General features: G+C 34.1%; 1 non-coding gene across 1 annotated transcript; it reads right to left on the reverse strand.

Moving 5' to 3' along the window:
• Positions 1-7,816: 7,816 nt before the first annotated feature.
• LOC127809055 (small nucleolar RNA R71) lies at positions 7,817-7,923 on the reverse strand. Its single transcript, XR_008025061.1, has one exon. It is a non-coding gene; the product is annotated as a small nucleolar RNA R71 (small nucleolar RNA).
• Between the last annotated feature and the right edge of the window lie 751 nt (positions 7,924-8,674).

The following is an 8,674-nucleotide window of genomic DNA, read 5'->3' on the forward strand; positions in this document are numbered from 1 at the left end:
CCTTTTTTTATAGGTTTAGAGAGAGTTAAACTTGATGAACAAGTTTGATGCTGATTTTCATTTTTGGGAGTTGAATGTTCTCTTTTATTCTTAAATTTCTGTTGGAATAGGCCTTTGCCACATTTCTGTTAAGTTTAATTCTATATTTTCCCCTTTCATTTATTTATGCAGCTTCTCATAGAATTTACCATCAAGTTGTGATGTGGGTAGGTATTCTATGGTGTGGCAAATTTTCATCTTGTTATACTTATTAATAATTCTAGCATTCTAACTTCTGTGGTAGAACTTCATTCTGACTATTAATGTCTCAGTTCAAAATTTGTACATTTATCTTTGATGCATGTGCAATGAATATAATGAATCTCAAAATTTAGGGCATAATATTCTCATGATTGTTATAGTGCTAATTTCAAAATATTTGGGCATAATATTCCTATACATCCTGGTCTATGGAGTTTCTGGCACCATGCATGTGTTCGGACCTGAATTATCCAACAAGATATATATGCTTGAGATACAAGTTTATTATGTAGTTCATCTTTAATCATTATCATTTGCACTACAAGTTTTAAATTTATGTTCTTTTGGTAGATTTCATCTCAGTTCTTTGATTATAGTTGGCGCCTCTAGCAGATTGCTCTGCACACCATTAGGATAGTTTATTATACAGATGCAAAGAGTTCTTTGATTATAGTTGAAGTGCAATAAGCACACATGTTAATTAGGATAGTTTCTTTTTTGTTAAATATTCATGAAATTATGCAATAGTTTTATTGTGGACCATTTCTTGGGAAATTTGTACAACAACATCATTTTACATAAACCTTCAACAAGATATTAATGTGAAAGTTATTGATATATATTGTTTCAAATATGACAAATTTATATAACAAAGGACTTATGAACATAGTGGGAATGTTGTAGATTTTGTTTTTTTAGAAATTATATTACAATAATTGTTATCCTTGTAAGTGTAATTTTTTTTTACTTAGAAGTTCGTGAGTATTTAACTCTTGTACAGATAGCATCAATTACAAAATTTAGAGTGTGTTTGTTTAATTTTGTTGTGTTTTGGTGCATTTTAGTGGTTGTATGTTATGTAGTTTGTGATGGAGACATTATGGGCTTTGTTAATTCTATTTCTAACCTTTTATAAAGAAAACATGAACACTTCTTTGATTCTAATTTCATGTTTTATTTATTTTTTTTGTAGGTCAATGAGACAACAGGACTCTAAAGGAAACAACTTCTGTCTTGGACTACATGAACAGTTTTACGACTATATATAGTGTTTTGTTGTACATTTTTGAATAGTATATATGATTGTTAAAGTGTTACTTTTAGTTGAATATCTTTTTTGGTGTACATTTTTTAATAGTATATACTGTAAGGGCCCACTCCCGAATGTGCCCGCTAGCATAGGACATTCGAAAGGAGGTCATCACAAGGATGATATAGAACAATACCTCATAATAAACACACACATTTATCTATTTTCACGCAGCGGAATATCAATAACTTTCGTTACAAACCAATGTTGATACATCTAGGCTCTTAGGCCATACAAACCGAATATGAGGCTCTAATGTAAAACAACAATTTAAAATCTCATCAATCTACCTCACCAAAATGCAACTAGGATCTCCGAGTTGAGTGCCTCTGTACACCACTACCCTTGGGTTGTAGTCCCACTGGACTCGCCCTTAATGACTGCTTTACCTTTACCTGGAATGGCATAAGAAGATCAAGTGAGCCACAAGGCTCAGCAAGTTCTAGTACAAAGGAGCAGTATGAAGAAAGAGAAATCATGATGACACCGAGAGGAGTGTACAACGACTTCATATCAATATTCAATTATATGAGTCGGAAATCATATCTCATAGAATTATAAATTTCAAATTTTTGTTCATGTATAATCATACAAGTGCATACATCATAAGTATAAATCCCATAGGCTCATAAGCCACGATGCAAAATATGCGTTAATCATCATATCAGTAAATCAACACATAACGTATCGAGCACAACCTGCCGGGCTATGGCCACCTCGTCCCGCGTCAGGCGCTCCTAGGGTACCCTTTATTTCTGCGCAAAATAATAAGTGCTCTAAGAACATATATATATGAGCATCATGTACATGTATGCATCATGTATGCATTTACCAGCAATGTAAAATTTAAATTCTCGTTCTCAATATACATTTAATACCATTGAAGAATGTTATGGCAAAAATTGTTATTTTTCCACCATACAATCGCTCTAATACATTAAGTAAATGTTTAATTAATATTAATAAAAATTTTCGGATGGGTACTGTAGCGGGGTACTATACGGATACGGTATGGTACTGTAGCAAGATACTGTATGTATACTGTACGAATACGGTATCATACTATAGCGAGATACTATATGGTACTGTATCGAGATACTGTATAGGTACTGTATGGTACTGTATCGAGATACTGTATAGGTACTGTATGGTACTGTATCGAGATACTGTATAGGTACTGTATGGTACTGTATCGAGATACTGTATTGAGATACTATATAGGTACTGTATGGTACTGTGTTGAGATACTGTATAGGTACTGTATCAAGATACTGTATAGGTACTATATTGAGATACTGTATAGGTACTGTATGGTACTGTATTGAGATACTGTATAGGTACTGTATTGAGATACTGTATAGGTACTATATGGTACTGTAGCATCCGAATTTTTTTCACACATTAACTTGATATTTTTCCACAATTTCATGGGACATTCGGGTATAGACATTAATTATCCAGACATCATTCACATATAAGATATACCAATAAATACACTACAATGAGCAATGAAGGTGAACAAACTCCCATCATAATGGAGGTGAAAAATGCCATTCACAGAATAATATTGGGGTGAATCAAACCCCTTTTGAGACATCAAATAGACTCACAATATTTAGGAATTTTATACTATGTAGATAGAAAAAATTTAATAGAGATGCTACACATGGAAGGGGAGAAAAATAAAAGAAGAAGAAGAAAGGATACTTACCTGAGGATGAATAAATCAAGATGAAGCACCCGCACAGAAGCTCCAATTGCCACAGAAAATTTAACAGAATAGAAGCAGTAGAGAAGAAAAAGAATGCGTATTAGATGAGGAAGAAGAAGAAGAAGAAGAAGAAGAAGAAGAAGAAGAATAGAATAAGAAGAAGAAGAAGAAGTCGGGAGGGAGAAGAAGAAAATGAGATAAAGAGAAAGAAAAAGAAGGTGTAAAAAAAGAAGTGAAAGAAGAAAGTAGGAGTAAAAGGAAAAAGAAGAAGTAAAAGGAGGAGTGAAAGAAGAAAGGAGAAGTAAAAGAAGGAGTGAAAAACAATAAAGAAGAAGTGAAAGAAAAGGTGAAAGAAGAAAAAGAAATGGGGGTTGGGAAGTAATGATGCGTAGATGGTGGATGTTTTTTTTTTTTTTTTTTTTTTTGTATTGGGCTTAAGCCCAAATAAATGACCCATCTTCTATTTCCTTAAAGGCCCAAGCCCAACTCTTAGCCCATTTGCCTTAAATAAATTGAAGCCCAACTCATTATCCCATCCATTTAATTTAAACCTATACATACAAGCCCATAGATCTATTTCAACATTAAGAATCAAATTTGCTCAACTTATATAATAACTAAAATAAGTTAATATATCATTCTAAAATTCTAAACCCAATAATGGGTCGTTACATATACAATTGTCAAAGTGTTATTTTTAGTTGAACATATTTTTTGGTGTAATTTGTTAGCAATTAACACTATACTACTTTTGGTGTGTAAATGTTAATGGATAATAATTACTTTGGTGTTATTTGAATGACATGTTTAATTTTATGAGATTTATTCCAATTTCATATGGATAATGATATATAGGTTTGGTGGTTTATATCAAAACATGATATTTTTGTCATTGATGACTAGCAATTGTTTTCATATTATTAAAAAAAATAAAAAAAATAATTTTTTAGCGATAGGAATCATATCGTCGCTAATTGTTCACATTATTAACGAGAGGAAATATTATTGTTATTGGTTTGTGTTTTGATAACTAAAAAGTTATTTTTAATGATAGGAATCATACGGTCGCTAATTGTTTAGACTATTAACGACATGAAATATTGTCGTTATTGGGTTATAATTTTGTAGTTAATAATTATTTTTAACAACAGGAATCATATGGTCGCTAATACAATTAACGACGGGTTTATCATTCCCGTCGTTAAAGACTTTTATCCTCGGAGGCAATAACGACGACCGACAACAGGAAAATTCCCGTCGTTACAACTTTTTAACGACTGAAAATTAACTTTTAACAATTGATTTTCCCGTCGTTAAAACCCGTTTTTCTTGTAGTGAAACCACATAAACAACTTTCACGAGCATGGTTATCGTGTAATTCGATAATCTCATCAATGTATCTTATGTGATCTTAAGTTTGGCGATGTGTTGTTTGATTACGATCACATGAGCTTTCTTCGATCATCTGGATATCCTTACTTAATAGAAAGTGAATCAATAACTCCTTATTGATCTCTTTCATCATGGCCATTGATTTAAAGTGAATATCCACTGAAGGTGCCTTAGATACATCATCCTTTATCAAGGGATAGACGAGTCTCATCTTGGTTATGCACCCATCTCTATAAGCCTCACGATATGCCCAATGATTACCCACGTGCAACCTTTATCTAGGCCCATCGAAATGATGTCAAAGCATATCGGTCTTCTTATGAGATGATTGTGAATACCTCAAGTCCAAAGATTAATTACACCCATCCCGTATGAGAATTTCATCAGTATATAACCAAAATGAATTCTCATGGCGAGTCATGTCCAGTGACATGTTCTCTAATATTTGTCACCTATGTACTTGTCTAGACATTCTCATACTTATGGGTGATGTGGGAATTTATTCACATTTATTGGTCATAACTGACTAGTGTTTTAAGTATTTTATATGTGTTTTATTTAAAATTGTCTAGTATTTTGAGTTTCTTTTATATATATTTAATTTTTAGTATTTTTTGTTATTTTACATGAATATTACTTTGTGTTTGGGTTGAAAAAAATAAAAAATAAAAAAATAAAAAAGATATTATAAAGTTAATATTACAAATTAATATTATAATATAAATAAAAAAAGTATTATAAATAATCAATATTATTAAAGTTAATATAAATAATAGTATATTAAATAGTATATTTTATATTATATATTATATTACTTATATGTATTATATATTATATATTATATTATGTATATAGATTATATATTATTTTATTAATTTAAGTGATGTGGGCGTGAATGTGCTAGGGTTGTGCATGTGAGACCTTTGATAGAGCGCATATTTTCATATTATTTAGCCCTCATATTTAGTCCTTTTGCACGTTAGTTGTGTCATTTTATTCATCTTAATTTTGTTTTATTTTATTTTATAGAAATTGAGATTCACACTATTTTATCTTATTTTGGACAGATTAGGGCTTTCTGGGTCATGAGAAATTTTGATGGCAAGAAGAGAAACAAGGAGATTGGAGACAAAGAAGCAACCAATGTGTTGACAGATTTGACCTTCTATGCTTCTTTCAAGTTTTTGGCCAAGTTACAATCCCAGAACGTGAATGATGTCTTCAGAGATATTGTAGATGACTTCTTGGGATTTCTTGAATGGTATGGTTTGTCCAAATCCAAGTTCGTTTGTGCCTCCAAACAGCGCTTCAAAGTCGGGACCAGAAAGTTGGGTCAAATTAGGAAAGCTGCACAGATGCTGAATCTTTAAAAGGCCATAACTTGGGCGTCCGATATCCAAATCAAGTGATTTAAAAGCCTAAATTCATCTAATCTTCCTGATGTACAATTTTTATGAAGGAGCCGAAGCCCATATCTCACTTTATCCTATTCGAAATCGGCTGTGAACTTGCGGTAACCTAGGGTTTCCTCCCTAAGCTCTATTTAAGCACATTAAATGGCCGATTTTGGGGGAATTCTCACGATTTCAACCAAGAAGATGGAAGGATAATTCATTTTTGATTCGCTACATTCTTGTACCCCTTGCCCGGTTTGAGTCTCGGTCATATTGTTGAATCCGGTTTCGAACTCGATTTTCATGTTTTAATTGATGATTCTGTTTCTTTCCTTCTCTAAGTTTATGTATGTTTCTTTTATGCGATTGTGTGAATGCATGCATGATCTTTGGATGGTTTTAATTGACATACTTGGCTGAGGCTTTGATTAGAAAGAAACGGTATATTTGTATGAGCGATTGCTCAATTGGATTTAATCTTTTACGGTTGTAGAAGAGTTTTTTTAAATCAAAAGAAAATCAAACCAAAACAGATTGTTTTCATAAATGAGACGAGGATTACCGTTGTAAGGAGGTAGGGTTTGTAGCGGGTTACGTTTTATTCATCGTTGTTTCATTCTTGAACGTTTATATTTCAGTTTTCATCACAACCCCCCTCATTTAGTCTTGTTTTGACAGATCCGTTTGAGGTTCGTTGGGAGACGACTTTGAGTTACACCCTTATTGAAAATCCGAATCTATATTTCATCTAATCTATCGTTGTTCGACAGCACCGATCAGATTTTGGCGCCGTTGCCGGGGAACCGTCAATCTTTTCTGCCATAACAAGATTTGTTTTCTGTCTTTCTTTTTCTTTTTAATTCTCTTTCATTCTTTGTTTCTTTCTTTTGTTGCTTATTTGTGTCTTGCTTGTTGGTTTCTCTTTCCTTTTGTTTCTATGTTGATTCTTCCTGTTTTTCTTTTCGGTTATCTTCTTTTCTATTTCCTATTTTCTTTGTTTTCTGTTTTCTGTCTTTTTCGTTTTGTTCTTTGTGTTTGTTGTTCTGTTTTCGGTTTTCTTTCTGTTCTTTGTGTTTGCTTCTTTTGTTTCTCTGTTCTTTTATTTGTTTGTTCATCCTTTTTGGTTTTCTTTATTCTTCTCTTCTTTTCTGTTTTTGGTTTTTCTGTTTTCTGTTTTCAGCCACAACCAGCATTGTTCACTGCCGACGACTATCTTGGAATGCCCTGATTTTTGGTGTCCAAAGGAATGGGGGTGTGGGAAGAAATAGTCACTGTTATGCAGTGCGGAGGGCGTTTTTTGCCAAATTCCAACGTTTAAACCACTTTTTGGGCCATTTTGTGTTTTCTTGGTGTGTTTATGTGATTTTTCCTTATGTGTTTTGTTTTGTTTTTGTTCTTGTTGATATTTAATGCATGACCAGATCATATAAGGGTGGCTTAATTGATTTAGATCCAGAAATTGATAGAACACTTAGGCGACAAGCAAGAGAACTTAGATCCCAAGATAGGGCAGTAGCTAATAGTGTCTTTCCCATTGTTTCTGATACTGTGTTTGAGTTCCAACCTAAACTGATCAATATGGCCGCCAATGAAAACAATGGCAATGAGAATAGGAATAATGGGAATAATGCTAACAGAAGTATTAGAGAATTGGCTGCCCCTGATGTGCATTATCAACCTTTGTGTATTCAGTATCCTCAATTGGAGGCAAACTTTGAACTGAAATCTAGATTGATACATTTGCTTCCTAAGTTTCATGGTCTTGCAGGTGAAGATCCACACAAGCATCTGAAGGAGTTTCATGTGGTATGCTCCACCATGAGGCCGCAAGGGGTTGATGAAGAACAAATCAAGCTAAGGGCATTCCCTTTCTCTCTTGATGGAGCCGCCAATGACTGGCTGTATTACTTGTCACTTGCTGCCATTACCAATTGGGATGGCCTGAGGAGAATATTTTTGGAGAAGTTCTTCCCTGCTTCCAGAACAGCAACCATCCGGAATGACATTTGTGGCATTCGACAGATAAATGGAGAAAGCTTGCATGAGTATTGGGAGAGATTCAAGAAGCTGTGTGCTAGTTGTCCTCATCATCAGATAAGTGACCAACTCCTCATTCAATATTTTTATAAAGGCTTGCTCCCCATGGATAGGTACTTAGTGGATGCTGCATCTGGAGGAGCCTTAGTGGAAAAGACACCAGCTGCAGCCTGGGACTTAATTTCAAAGATGGCTCAAAATGCACAACAATTTGGTACCAGGTTGAACACTCTCATGAAGACTGTCAATGAGGTTGGTTTTGCTGCACCTATGGACCAAAAGAGAATAGAAAATAGGCTGGAGGAACTCACTTCAATGGTTCGCCAGTTAGCCCTTGATCAAAACTAGCCCCAACAAGTATGTGGCATTTGTTCATTATCTTCACATGTAACTGATCAGTGCCCACAATTGCAGGATAACACAGAATCATGCAATGGAATCTTCCCTGGAAGATCGTTTTAGCACCAGCCACAACATAAGTATGATCCATACTCAGCCACATATAATCCTGGATGGAGGGATCACCCAAATTTTAGATATGGAGGGTCTTCAAACCAGTCATTCCAGCAGCATCCATACCAGAATCACAACTTGCAGCAGCAACAATTTCAGCAGCCACAAAGATTAAATCATTCTCAAGGTCCAAGTTCCAGCAACCATGCCCCACTAAGGCCTAAGTCAGAACCTAGCTTGGATGATCTTGTTAAGCAACTAGCAGCCAATACACTCCAATTCCAGCAAAAAACATAAACCACAATTCAAAATTTGGAGACCCAAATAGGCCAGCTAGCAACAAACATCAATGAGTTA

This window comes from Diospyros lotus, chromosome 8, assembly GCF_014633365.1.
Source record: "Diospyros lotus cultivar Yz01 chromosome 8, ASM1463336v1, whole genome shotgun sequence".
NCBI lineage: Eukaryota > Viridiplantae > Streptophyta > Magnoliopsida > Ericales > Ebenaceae > Diospyros > Diospyros lotus.